Source organism: Artibeus jamaicensis, unplaced genomic scaffold, assembly GCF_021234435.1.
Source record: "Artibeus jamaicensis isolate MK-2021 breed Jamaican fruit bat unplaced genomic scaffold, CSHL_Jam_final contig_519, whole genome shotgun sequence".
NCBI lineage: Eukaryota > Metazoa > Chordata > Mammalia > Chiroptera > Phyllostomidae > Artibeus > Artibeus jamaicensis.
This window is the reverse complement of record NW_026521871.1, coordinates 27,312,286-27,327,541: the sequence shown is the minus strand read 5'-3', so window position 1 is coordinate 27,327,541 and position 15,256 is coordinate 27,312,286. Positions and strand designations below refer to the sequence as shown.

The following is a 15,256-nucleotide window of genomic DNA, read 5'->3' as shown; positions in this document are numbered from 1 at the left end:
GGGAGCCGGGACATTCCCAGCCTCTGTGCTGCTGCCGTAGTAACGGGCCTGGGTGCTTGAGGAGGCGGCTACTAGAGCCGGGTCATTCAGCAGTGGTAGGTGACCAACGCAGGGACCAGCGCGAGGACCAGTGTGAGTGTAGGTGGAAACGAAGAACATCAAGAAACTTCAAGGAGTCTGCACCACTGAACTTCACAAGGATCATACCACAGAAGTTTACACCATAAAACTAGGGTTTCAGAACAGATCAATTTTAGAAGCAGAGACTAACAAGAAGAGTCTCAAACAATGGGAAGACAAAGAAACAATCCCCACATGAAAGAAAAAGCAGAAACTTCAGAAAGAATGTTAGATGAAATAGACGCTGATCAACTATCAGACAGTGAATTCAAAGCACTGGTTATTACGAAGTTCAAAGAGCTCACAGTGAACTACCAGAAACTACAGGGGAACTATAATGATCTCTCTGCAAACTACAGCAACATCAAAAAGGAAATGGAAACTATCAGCAAGAGACAAGAGGAAATGAAGAACACAATTTCGGAATTGAAGTACACAGTAGAAAGTTTCCAAAGTAGGATAGATGAAGCGGAGGATAGGATTAGTGAGTTGGAGGACAAGGTAGAAAGCATCTCACAGAAAGAGCAAGAAAATGAAAAGAGGCTCAGAAAGAATGAAGAGGGATTAAGAGAAATGCAAGACAATATGAAACGTAATAATAACCGAATAATAGGAATACCAGAAGGAGAAGAAGAAGAACAAGGGATAGAAAACATATTTGAACGAGTAATGAGAGAAAATTTTCCTAATTTGATAAGAGAAAAAGTCTCACAAATCCAGGAATCACAGAGAGTCCCAACCAAGAGGAACCCAAGGAGGCCCACTTCAAGACATATCATCATCAAAATGGCAAAATTCCAAGACAAAGAGAGAATCTTAAAGGCAGCAAGGGAGAAAAAAGAAATAACATACAAGGGAGCCCCAATAAGGTTAGCTACTGATTTCTCAATGGAAACACTTCAAGCAAGAAGAGAATGGCAAGAAATATTTCAAGTAATGAGAACCAGAGGCCTACAACCAAGGCTACTTTACCCAGCAAGGCTCTCAATCAAGATAGATAGCCAAATAAAGAGCTTCCAAGACAAAAGAAGTCTAAAAGAATATGCCTCCACCAAACCAGCTCTACAAGAAATACTAAAAGGACTGCTTTAAGGGAAGGAAGGATAAGAGGGAGACAGAGAGGAACACAGGTACAAAAATGGCAATGAATAAGTACCTATCAATAATAACCTTAAACGTAAATGGATTAAATGCTCCAATCAAAAGACACAGAATAGCTCAATGGATAAGAAAGCATGACCCACACATATGCTGCCTACAAGAGACCCACCTCAGGACAAAAGACCATCACTAACTAAAAGTGAAAGGCTGGAAACAAGTTTTCCAAGCAAACGAACAAGAAAAAAAAAAACTGGGGTAGCAATTCTCATATCAGACAAAATAGACTTCAAAAAAAAGTCTATAAAGAGAGACCCAGAAGGTCACTTCATTATACTCAAGGGAAGAATCCACCAAGAAGACATTAACATTGTAAACATATATGCACCAAACATAGGGACTCCCAAATATATCAAGAAAATCTTAGAGGACTTCAAGAAAGATATTGACAGCAACACAATTATAGTAGGGGATTTGAACACCCCACTATCAAAAATGGACAGATCTTCCAAACAAATTATCAACAAAGATATTGTGGCATTAAACAACACCCTAGATGAAATGGACTTAACTGATATATATAGAGTCCTTCATCCCAAAGAAGCTAAATACACATTCTTTTCAAACGCACATGGAACATTTTCAAAGATAGACCACATGATAGGACACAAAACGAGCCTCAAAAAATTCAAGAAAATTGAAATCATACCAAGCATCTTCTCTGACCACAAGGGACTGAAATTAGAAACCGACCCCAAAGAAAAAAACCCAAAGCACCCAAAAACATGGAGACTGAATGGTATGCTATTAAACAACGAATGGGTCAAGAATGAAATTAGGGAAGAAATAAAAACATTTCTGGAAACAAATGAAAATGATCTCACAACAACCCAAAACTTATGGGACACAGTGGAGGCAGTCCTGAGAGGGAAGTTCATAGCAATACAGGCCTACCTAAAGAAAATAGAAACATTTCAAACAAACAACCTAACCCTACGCCTGCAAGAAATCGAGGAACGACAACAAAGACAGCCCAGAGCAAGCAGAAGGAAGGAAATAACCAAGATTAGAGCAGAATTAAATGACATAGAAACTAAAAGCACAATTTTAAGGATCAATGAATGCAGGAGTTGGTTCTTTGAGAAGATAAACAAAATAGACAAGCCTTTAAGTAGGCTCATCAAGAAAAGAAGAGAGAGGACATAAATAAACACAATCAGAAATGAAAAAGGAGAGATCACAACTGATACCACAGAAATAGAAGGGATTGTAAGAAATTACTATGAAGAACTGTATGCCAAGAAATTTGAAAACCTAGGGGAAATGGACACATTTTTAAAAAAATACAATCTTCCAAAACTCAGTGAAAAAGAAGCAGAAAATCTAAATACAACAATAACAGCAAAAGAAATTGAAGCAGTAATCAAAAAACTCCCATCACACAAAAGCTCCGGCCCAGATGGTTTCACAGGAGAATTCTACAAAGCATTTAAGGAAGAGCTAACCCCTATTCTCCACAGACTATTTCAAAAAATCCAGAAGGAGTGTTTGTTTTTCAAAAATTTATATGGAATCATAAACGAGCCCGAATAGCAGCTGCTCTTTTGAGAAAGAAGAACAAAGTAGGAGGGATCACAATACCTGATATCAAACTGTATTACAAAGCCACTGTAATCAAAACAGCCTGGTACTGGCATAAAAACAGGCACATAGACCAATGGAACAGAACAGAGAGCCCAGAAATCAACCCAACCCTCTACAGTCAATTAATATTCGACAAAGCGGGCAGTAACATAAAATGGAGTAAAGATAGCCTCTTCAGCAAATGGTGTTGGGAGAACTGGACAGCTACGTGCAAAAAAATGAAACTTGAGCACAGACTTACACCATACACCAAAATAAATTCAAGGTGGATAAAAGACTTAAATATAAGCCATGACACCATTAAAGTCCTAGAGGAGAACATTGGCAAGAAAATCTCAGATATTCCACGTAGCAACATTTTTACGGATATGTCCCCTAGAGCAAGGAATATAAAGGAAAGAATAAACAAATGGGATCTCATCAAAATAAAAAGCTTCTGCATGGCTAAAGAAAACAGTATTAAATTAAAAAACAACCAACTGTATGGGAAAACATATTTGCCAATGATACCTCAGACAAAGGTTTAATCTCCAAAATATACAAAGAACTTACACGGCTCCACTCTAGGAAGACATCTAACCCAATTAAAAAATGGGAAAAGGACTTGAACAGACACTTCTCTAAAGAGGACATACAGAATATCCAGAGACACATGAAGAGATGCTCAATATCGTTAGCTATCAGAGAGATGCAAATTAAAACCACAATGAGATACCACTTTACACCAGTCAGGATGGCTATAATAGACAAAGCAACAAACAACAAATGTTGGAGAGGGTGTGGGGAAAAGGGGACCTTAGTTCACTGTTGGTGGGATTGCAGACTGGTACAACCATTATGGAAAACAGTATGGAATTTTCTCAGAAAAATAAAAATCGACCTGCCTTTTGACCCAGCAATTCCACTGCTGGGATTATATCCTAAGAATCCTAAAACATCAATTTCAAAGAACCTATGCACCACAATGTTCATAGCAGCACAATTTACAATAGCCAAGAGTTGGAAGCAACCTAGGTGCCCATCAGTAAATGAATGGATCCAAAAATTGTGGTACATATACACAATGGAATTCTATGCAGCAGAGAGAAAGAAGGAGCTACTACCTTTTGCAACAACATGGATGGAACTGGAAAGCATTATGCTGAGTGAAATAGGCCAGGCATTGAAGGACAAATACCACATGATCTCACCTTTGACAGGAAGCTAAAGAATAAAACAAACAAGCAAACAGAATAAAAAACAAAGATGCTGAAATAGAGAACAAGTGGGCAGCGACCAGAGGGGAGAGGGAAGGGAACTTAAGGGGAAAAAGGGGGAGGGATTTTGAGGACCAAGTATGAAGGACACAGAGATGAGGACTGGTGGGGGGGGAATGGGAGGGAGGGGGGAGACCGGGCGGGGGGGTGGGGTGGGATGGGAGAAATGGATAAAAAAAAATGTACTTGAAAAGTAACTAAATAAAATTTAATATTAAAAAAAAAGAAATATTTACCTTTAAAAAAAATCCAGAAGGATGGAAAACTCCCAAATTCTTTTTATGAAGCCAGCATCATCTTAATTCCAAAACTAGACAGAGACACAACAAAGAAAGAAAACTTCAGGCCAATATCGCTGATGAACATAGATGCTAAAATCCTCAACAAAATATTGGCAAATCGCATCCAACAATATATCAAAAAGATCATACACCATGATCAAGTGGGATTCATCCCAGGGATGCAAGGATGGTTCAATATTCGCAAATCAGTAAATGTAATACATCACATAAACAAAAGCAAAGACAAAAATCACATGATCATATCAATAGATGCGGAAAAAGCTTTCGATAAGGTACAACACCCATTTATGATAAAAACACTCAGCAAAGTGGGAATACAGGGAGCATTTCTCAAAATAATAAAGGCCATATATGAGAGACCTACAGCCAATATCATACTCAATGGGAAAAACCTAAAAGCTTTTCCACTAAGATCAGGAACAAGACAAGGTTGTCCACTTTCACCACTTCTATTCAATATAGTATTGGAAGTTTTAGCCACAGTGATCAGACAAGAAAAGGAAATAAAAGGCATCCAAATAGGAAAGGAGGAAGCAAAACTGTCACTGTTTGCAGATGACATGATAGTGTACATAGAAAATCCTATAGACTCTACCCAAAAACTGCTCAAACTAATTAATGAATTTGGCAAAACAGCAGGATACAAAGTCAATATCCAGAAATCAAAGGCATTTTTGTATACAAACAATGAATCAGCAGAAGCAGAAATAAAGAAAAAAAATCCCATTTGATATAGCAAAAAGAAAAATAAAGTATCTGGGAATAAACTTAACTAAGGAGGTAAAAAACCTGTATGCAGAAAACTACACAGCCCTGAAGAATGAAATCAAGGAAGACACAAACAAATGGAAACATATACCTTGTTCATGGATTGGAAGAATTAACATCATCAAAATGTCCATACTACCCAAAGCAATATACGATTCAATGCAATACCTATTAAAGTACCAATGGCATATTTCACAGACATAGAACAAACACTTCGAAAATTTATATGGAACCATAAACGAGCCTGAATAGCAGCTGCTTTTTTGAGAAAGAAGAACAAAGTAGGGGGGATCACAATACCTGATATCAAACTGTATTACAAGGCCACTATAATCAAAACAGCCTGGTACTGGTATAAAAACAGGCACATAGACCAATGGAACAGAACAGAGAGCCCAGAAATCAACCCAACTCTCTACAGTCAATTAATATTCAACAAACGGGGCAGTAACATAAAATGGAGTAAAGATAGCCTCTTCAGCAAATGGTGTTGGGAGAACTGGACAGCTACGTGCAAAAAAATGAAACTTGAGCACAGACTTACACCATACACCAAAATAAATTCAAGGTGGATAAAAGACTTAAATGTAAGTCATGACACCATTAAAGTCCTAGAGGAGAACATTGGCAAGAGAATCTCAGATATTTCATGCAGCAACTTCTTTACTGATATGTCCCCTAGAGCAAGGAATGTAAAGGAAAGAATAAACAAATGGGATCTCATCAAAATAAAAAGCTTCTGCATGGCTAAAGAAAACAGTATTAAATTAGCAAGACAACCAACTGTATGGGAAAACATATTTGCCAATGATACCTCAGACAAAAGTTTAATCTCCAAAATATACAAAGAACTTACACGGCTCCACTCTAAGAAGACACCCAACCCAATTAAAAAATGGGAAAAGGACTTGAACAGACACTTCTCCAAGGAGGACATACAGAGTATCCAGAGACACATGAAGAGATGCTCAATATTGTTAGCTATCAGAGAGATGCAAAACCACAGAGAAATTAGCTATCAGAGAGAAATTAAAACCACAATGAGATACCACTTTACACCAGTCAGGATGGCTATCATAAACAAAGCAACAAACAACAAATGTTGGAGAGGTTGTGGGGAAAAGGGGACCTTAGTTCACTGTTGGTGGGATTGCAGACTGGTACAACCATTATGGAAAACAGTATGGAATTTTCTCAGAAAAATAAAAATCGACCTGCCTTTTGACCCAGCAATTCCACTGCTGGGATTATATCCTAAGAATCCTAAAACATCAATTTCAAAGAACCTATGTACCACAATGTTCATAGCAGCACAATTTACAATAGCCAAGAGTTGGAAGCAACCTAGGTGCCCATCAGTAAATGAATGGATCCAAAAATTGTGGTACATATACACAATGGAATTCTATGCTGCAGAGAGAAAAAAGGAGCTACTACCTTTTGCAACAACATGGATGGAACTGGAAAGCATTATGCTGAGTGAAATAGGCCAGGTGCTAAAAGACAAATACCATATGATCTCACCTTTAACAGGAAGCTAAACAACAAAACAAACAAGCAAGCAGAAAAAAAAAAAACAAAGACACTGAAATAGAGAACAAGGGGATAGTGACCAGAGGGGAGAAGGAAGGGAACTTAAGGGGAAAAAGGGGGAGGGATTTGGAGGAACAAATAGGAAGGACACAGGGACGAGAACTAAGGAGGGTGGAAATGGGAGGGAGGTGGGGAGCAAGGGGTGGGGGAGACTGGGACGGGAAAAATAGACAAAAAACTGTACTTGAAAAATAACTAAATAAAATTAATTAAAAAAGGGACTTATCTAAGAAAAAGAAGATAAAAAATATTAACAGTGAATGTACAGAAAACTCACAGTTATTAACAATCATACCTAAAACAAAAGCAAACTAAATGGACAGCTAGATCAGGAACAGAACCACAGAAATGGAGATCACATAAAGGGTTAGCAACAGGGGAGTGGGAGGAGAAGAGGGGAGAAGAAACAAAGAATAGGTAGCATAGATGGTGGGGAGAAAAATAGACAGGGGGAGGGCAAGAATAGTATGGGAAATGTAGAAGCTAAAGAACTTATGACACATGGACATGAACTAAAGTGGGGAATGTCGGGGGAGAGGTGTGCAGGGTGGAAGGGAATGAAAGGGGGGAATGGGACAACTGTAATGGCATAATCAATAAAATATATTAAAAATAAAAATGTAATAGGGGAAAAACTGTTGAAAATTTAAAATCTGAAAATTGAAATAAAAAATAGGGCAGAAAAGAAAGAGTAAACATAAAGATGCAGATAGTTAATGGGAAGATAAGGAAATCTTCTACAGTAAAAAGACAGAGATGGAAAGTATAAAAATAAAGATTTTTTAAAGTGAAGGAAGGAGACAAGTCTAAAATGCATTGAATAAGAATTTCAATCAGAGAGCCCAAAGACAATAAAGAAGAGGGAATTATCAAAGAAAAATGGTGAAGTCACTTCCAGTCTAAACAAGATGGTGTGAGCTTATTTCTCCCTTCTTCCTGATAGGCACAGCTCTAAACCCTGGAAATAGAGCAAGAGATAACCAAAGAACACTGAAAGGTGGTAAGAGAAAGGTGAACTGGTTTGGGACTTTAAGACTAGAGCAAAACACAGAGACAGGACATTTTGCATCTCCCTAGCCCAACACAGAAAAGTTACCCACACCTAGCATTTCTCAACCCCCAATCTAGCAGTAGACAAAAACTGGGTAGGTTCATTCTTGCCCTGGGTCCAATGGGAGTCCCTCTGACATCAGGCAAGCACAACACCATGGCAAGGGGAACTGATCGTGAGACCTACCAGAATAAGCATTCCCTTTCCTTCCCAGGCCTGAGATTTCACTTTCTTAAAAAGAGATATCAGGAGTGGGCAGGAGGAGTGAGAAGGAGACACAATTAAAGTAGGTGACATGATTTAGGAAGTATCTGCCTCATAAGCATGACTCTCCTCCCTGACCAGAAACACCTGGAGATGAGTAGGGAAGTAGACAGTGAGGTGGCACTGTAGAGGGGTCCCACTATACCCTTCCCCACTTAGAGACACATGATGGAAAAACCCTTAAAGACCCCATTTGGGAATGCCATTTTTTTCCCCCTAAGGGAGTACCAACAAGGACCAATGGGAACTCCAGTGGCACCAGATAAAAATAACATCTTACAGGCTTTGAAAATCAATCTGCCTTTAGAACTACAGCCTACAAAAGTAGGGCAAGATCTGCATGATAAACCTTAATAGGGTGAATGTTGTCCAAGATGTGGAGGAGAAAGATGATGGGACTGCAGTCTTTGAAGAAATAATGGCTGGGAACTCCCCAAAGTTGATAAAAGACACAAATTTACAGATAAGTGAAACTCAAAAAGGATAAACCCAATGAAATCCATTCCAAGATACATCACCATTAAAATTTTAAAAAGTAAAGATAAAGAAAAGACCCTTGAAAACAGCCAGAGAGAAAGAACATAGTACCTGCAGGGGAACACCCATGTGCTTGACAGTAAACTTCCCATCTGAAGCCCAGAGGCCAGAATGAAGTGGCACAGTAATTTTCAAGTACTGAGGGAAAAGAATTGTAAACTGAAAATTCAATATCTGGTGAAACTCTTCTTCAGGAAGAAAGGGGAATAAAAATATTCTCAGACAAAGGATAACTGAAAAAAATTGTCATTAGCGGACATATTCTTCAAGACTGGCTAAAGAGATTTCTTCAAACAAAAAGGAAATGAAATAGACAAAGTCTTGGAGTTTGAGGATAAAAAAACAGAAAAGAGCAGAGTTGTGGGTACTTACAATAAACATTTCCTCATGAGTTTTAGAAACATAACTGGATGATTGAAATAAAAATTATGATAGCATCTCATGCCCAAGAAGATGATATTTAAAGTGAAGATGGTAAAGGGATCTAAATGGAAGTAAGCTTTCTAAACTTCAATGGAAGTCATTTTGAGTAAACTTTAATGGAAGTCATTTTGATCCTAATAAATTAGGTCATATTATTTATTCATGTCTCCAATTTACTATTTAACAATAGCAAACATTTGTTTGCCAAGACAGTATAGTCATGTGCAGCTTAATAGGGATACAATCTGAGAAATGTATTGCTAGGCAATTTCATCATTGTGCAAATGCCACAGAGTGTACTTATAGAAACATAGGTGGTAGAGCTTCTGTAAATGTATGTGCTGTACTTTCATGTTTGCAGTAGATCTGTCCACACCAGCATCATGACAAATGAATAATATATTGTGCTATCACCTGGCTATGATGTCACTAGGTTAATAGAACTTTTCAGCTCCATTATAATCTTATGGGTCCTTGTTTGACCAAAATGTTGTTATGTGGCACAGGACTATATAAGCAATGCTTCAATAACAAACTCCCAGGTCTCAGGGTCTTAACATGAAAAGGTTTATGTATCACTCACATAAATTGCAACACAGGTCTGTGGTGCAAAGAATCCCTCCTTCATCTTGTAGCTAAAACTCCTGGAACATGTGATCCCGAGAACAATGGAGCTATGACAAAAAGCTCTGGAGGAATTTAAATATTTTACAGTTTTTTAATTAATTTATTTTTATTGCATTTTTCCCATTATCATTTACTCTTTTTATACCCCCTCCTCACTGCAATCACCATACTGTTGTCCATGTCCACGAGTCCTTTTTCCTTTGGAGGATTTTTAAAAATGTTTGTGTGAGCTGGAAACCAATTTATACCATCATTTCCACCTGAATCCCACTGGTCATAATTTCATCACATGGTTCTGAGCCAACTGCAAAGGCAGCTGGGGCATGTTGTCTTTCAGTGTGTCCAAGAGCACAAACAGGACAAAGACCACATATCAATGTGGTACCATAGCATGCAGAAAATGGAAACTCTGCCCTCCTGCTACAGCTGCTATTTCCACTGCTGTTGCTTCTCACACCACAACAATAACAATAGCAACACCAAACTTTTGCTATCAGGCCACCGATATTTGTGCTGACCACTTTACATTATTTCAGTTTGCACAACGACCCTGCCCAATCAGTTTAAGTTGAAATTGCCTGAAGTCACAAGCTAGTAACTATTTGTTTTACTACCAGTACTTCCCCTATTAAAAAAGAGTGTCTTCCAAAGGGCTGGGCAGCCTCAGCACTGACCCTGACCTATCCCAGCTCTACCTACCTGCCTGGTACATTGGAATATTTGTAAACAGCTTCCCTCCAAAGTAATTTTTCCTTTGATTTACTGGTTGTGTTAAAATTGCTGTTCTATAATGGTCAAGTCTGGAGGATGTTGCGCTTAAAGAGAAAATTGCCCTGAATAAAAACAAATGATACCAACATCCCTTCTTTCCAAATGAAATTATTCTCCTGTATTTTGTTCTCCCTGTGAACAAAATACACAGAGAACTGTGTATTTTTTTTTGTGCTCCACCAAAAAAGCTTCTTTGGTCTATTATTTCCAAGTCACCTCCTCTAGTGTTTGCTGAGAGCAGAGAAGGAAAATGGGATCATGAGGCTCATAACATTTGATCTTTTCCAGGCTTCAGCAAACCTGCGAATAACTTTCATACACTAAATCAATATCAGGTGTCACCTGGTACAGATAAGGGCAATTTAATGGCTTTTCTAATACCTTGCAAGCATTGATTTTCCCCACATATCAGCAGAGAGATGTTCTAGGGACTGGAGGAACATGCAAAGGCACAGTGACCATGAACCTCTGCTGGCTGGTCCAGGAGACCTTAGAGCACACATCTGATCTGATTTCACTTTGATTTCCCAGTCTTCTTCAGCCTCTCCCAGCCATGCCCAGTATCTGGAGAAGGGAGGTGCAGATAGAATGATTCATGCCAAGCTGAGGAACAGGCTGAAAGAAAATGCGGTTGAAGCTACCTCGGGAGAACCCAAAGTCTCCAGGCAGAACTGGCAGCCTTGTTCTCTCTAGTGACCAAAAGAAGGTCCTATCCTTTATGTATTGATCTTTCACTAAGGACAGGATGTGTTGAGTTGCTGCAAATAACACCTGGAAGATGCACCCAGATGTCCCCATCTGTTAGAGATATCCTGCGGATGGTCTAGCTTGTTTCCCTTCCCACTTGGTTATGTAGGTTTAGGATTACTTGGTGACTAACCTACCAATCTGGTAGACTCACTTGCTTTCCTGATTATCCCTGATGACCCCCAGGGCTTAAGGCAAGCTCAAGGTTAAACTTCCCCACTCCTGCTTTGGGAACCATCATTCATGAAACTTCCACTAGTAGAGAATGTGATCTGGAGCTCAAACAACCAATTGAACAAGTAAGTGTTTTGTGCATCTTTCCATCTATAAATTTGGCACCCTTGTAAGGATTTATAATATTCCCTGAGTGCTTCAAAATCTTTTTCTAACCAAAGCAGGATCTAAACAGAAATGAGAAAAAAATAAGAAAGAAGGAAAGATTCTTATTTCAAGCCTTTCCCATCACACATTTCAATCACTTTTTTTTTAACCAATGTAGTAAAAAAAAATGGGGTTAAATTTAGATAAAAGCAAAGAGACACTGTAACTTTTAAGTCATGTATAATGTTTTTTAAAATGGCCTCTCTGGGTAATTACTCTAGGTTGAGTCTCACCCAGCCCAGAGAGCTTCTCATTCTGCTGAGAGCATGGATCGTCAGCAGTGTGGGCACCACCCACCAGCATCCCATCTGTATCCTCTCCACAATGACTTAGGGATACTGACAAATTGTAAAAAGAAACCCAGAAGCCTCTTTCAGTCCTGTTCAGAGGCAGGAGGCTGGGTGAGATGATCTCTCAAGGGATCTTCCAGCCTGAATGAATAATGAATGCATCTTTAGGATAAAAAAAAACAACAACAAGGAACTATAGGAATTTAAACTTGCATGAATTTCTTGTCTCAGGTGGCATTCAAAAAAGATCAATGGGAGTATTACCCAAGTGATTTAAAATATTTGGCATATGTGCAGTATAGACACATATAAATGCTAATGATTTCAGGACATCAATGCCAGTGAGTTTAATCATTTTTTATTTTTCAATTACAGTTGACATACAATATTATATTAGTTTCAGGTGTACATTCCAGTGACTAGACATTGTATAACTTACTAAGTGATCATTCCAACAATTCTTGTACCCATCTAACACCACACATAGTTATTAGAGTATTATTGACTATATTCTCTATGCTGTACTTTATATCCCCATGACTATACTTTTAAGGATCATTTCTATAGTTTGTTACTAGCTGCTCTTTATTGCCTAAAATAGCCTTAGAGCCTCATGGTGGGCTATTCATGTGTACCAGAATGGAAGATAAATATTCCTAAGACTGGTGTCAAGAAGTTTTTCTCTTGCTTATTTCAGTAGTGCCAATCCCCAAATTGCTCTCCCAGGAGCCCTTCTTTCCCTTGTCTCAGAATGGCCCTGTGGAAACTCCCCAAAGAGCAGACCTACACTTGCTCTAGTCACTACTGTAGTGGTCTGGTTAGGCCAGGTTTTGCTGCACCAACAAACAATTTCAAAGTATCAGTGGTGTAACACAATGAAAAGGTCTGAAGCCCATAAGAGGGTTCTACAAGTCCCTCTCACACTATATTCCAATAAGAGATTAAACACTCAAGAACCCAAGATGACAGAGGCTTCTTCTTGACATGTGCTTCCATGGCCACCACAGTGGTAAGAAGAAAGTCCTGCTCTTCAAATCTTCCATTTGGAAGAGACACAATTTATGCCCAGTCATATTTCATTGGTGAAATTAAATCACACATCCCTATATAGAAGAAAATATAGCCCTGTATAGAAGCTCTTAAAGAAGAGAAGCATGGTTCCACTATGTGCTCAAGGTGAAGGGTGAGCTAGAAATATTTAATGAATAGCTACAACCAGTATCTCATGGACCCAGACAGCACACCTTCCCAAGGATGACAGGCCTACAAGTCCCTCTCACACTATATGCCAAGAAATATGTAGAACTATGCTGACGCCTCCAGATACAAATCCCGTCTGTTCAGAGACCGCACTCTCTCCCACCTCTCCTTATCAGAGCTTTAATTATAGCAAATGCCCTGTCATCTCTGCCACAGAATTCCCAGGATATTGGGGAGAGTGAGCGGAATCTCTGCCTCACACAGTCTGCTCTACAGCCTGCTTGAAGAAGTCGACCCATTCTTTTTAAGGGAGTTATTTTAAAAGGAAAATCCTAAAGCCTCCTATTCTCATCCATTCTAGTGCCAAATAATTATGTCCTCCCATTCCTCCTTTCCTAAGTGTGGAAAGCACATGAAAAATACAGTAATAAACAACAAAACCAAACCAAAACAGTTAATGAACATTAAATATTGAAAGCAGATATTGAAGTGTGTGTGTGGGAGAGTGAATAAAATAGACCTCCCCCAACCCACATACTTTCCCCGAGAGACTGTCTAAGAGATATGCCCAATTGGGCTGCAGGCTATGACATAATTAGAACAATATTGCCCAATTGCAAAGACATATGCTTGTTTGTGTGAAATGGGAGCATCTGCTGAAATAATTTGAGGTGTCCCATCACTAATTAAAAGAGCTTTCATTTATAGAGAATGCACCATATGGATGCTGTTGATTCTTGGGTTGCTGGATGTGAATGAAGACTGGAGGAGTTGTTGGGGCAGGTGGATAGTGAAGAATATCCTGAAACATATGATTTATTTTTTTAAAAAGTCACCTTACAAGGAGGCATGGGTGGCGGAGGGGCTGCTGGAAGTTGTTTTAGTGAGGCACGAAAATGTGACACACCTTCCTCAATTGTACCTGCTGTGTCTATGACGGCTTATGAGCTTCTCCTCTGGAGACTTGCTGTGCCTTTTTTCCTTGCCAAGTTACTACCTTGTCTTCAAGGGGCTTTCTAGGTACACAGGATTAGTGATAGAATTTGGAGGGCCCTATGCAAAATGACAATGTGTGCCTCTTGCTAAAATGATTAAAATTTTTGAGACAGTGACAGTAGAGCTTTACACTGAGTACAGGCTATTCTGAGTGTGGAGTCCTGTGCAATGGTACGGATCACATACTCATGAAGCCACCCCTGCAGGTAAGATAAAAAACAAGACCTACTGCAGAAATAAGAGTCAAGAGGTGGGAGGTTAAAGCAGAGAGCCATGCCAGACAATAGTTACTCCAGTACAATACATCCTGTCAATGACTTCCATACCCACAGTCTGTTCTGAAAGCCAGACAGCCCATGCTCTTGACAAGATAGACTGAAAAGAAAGGAGTTGCGGTCACATTTTCTTACTGTGATAAAACAGAAATACTGACTTCTGGCCCCAGATGCTTTCCTCTGTTTTATGCCTCATCTACTCAGGAAATTGTGCCCCCTATGGATTCTACTTTGCATCATTCTCTCCCAGCACATCCGTACATACTCTAGGAGCTCAAGTACATCCCATTTAGCACAGTGAAGTAATCCAAATAGGGACTAGGAAAAACAAAGTCAGCTCCAGCTGAGCTGGAGATATATGAATCGAAGGGAAACTAGTAAAGCTGATTCTCATAACTCTCCCTAGTTAGAGAGAATTAAACTAGTAACAGATTATTCAACATGTGATTTCTAATGAACTTGGGCTTGGAGCATATTTAAAACAATTATAGAATTCTTTCTTCAAAAAAATATTGAAGGTGAGGAAATAATAGCCTCGTGTCTAGGACTGGTAAGGGTTTTTTTAAGTTCATGGGGATGATCCCATTCCAAAATCACTTTGGAGTACAGCCATACCTGTCTCAGTTTCAGTTTTTAAGAAGTATCTTAAGGAAACACCAAATACATATAATTCAACCAATAAAAATATTTTTAAAAAACCAACAGAAATACAACACATCAAAATTTGTCACATGTAGGTAAAGCTGTACTTGGAAAGAAAAGCTTAAAATCAATTATCCAGAGTTTCAACATGAAAAAGTAGGAAAAAAAAGAGCAAAGTAAACACAAAGTAGAAGGACTTGAATAAAGACTAAGAGCAGAAATTAATTAAGTAAAATGCAGGCAGAAAATAGAGGAAATTAACACAACAAAA

The 15,256-nt window shown here is 38.8% G+C and overlaps 1 long non-coding RNA gene and 1 pseudogene across 2 annotated transcripts in view; one reads left to right on the top strand and one right to left on the bottom strand.

Annotated features, from left to right (window-relative positions):
• Window positions 1–15,256, bottom strand: part of LOC119048267 (uncharacterized) — a 140,913-nt gene that overhangs the window by 38,525 nt on the left and 87,132 nt on the right. Inside the window, exon 5 of one of the 2 annotated variants that reach the window (XR_008392360.1) lies at window positions 4,355–4,428. The exons of the other annotated variant lie outside the window; for it this stretch is intronic. This is a non-coding gene — a long non-coding RNA (uncharacterized LOC119048267). The remainder of the gene's footprint in view (window positions 1–4,354; window positions 4,429–15,256) is intronic. 2 annotated transcript variants of the gene reach the window in all.
• Window positions 12,409–12,494, top strand: LOC119048416 (uncharacterized; annotated as a pseudogene).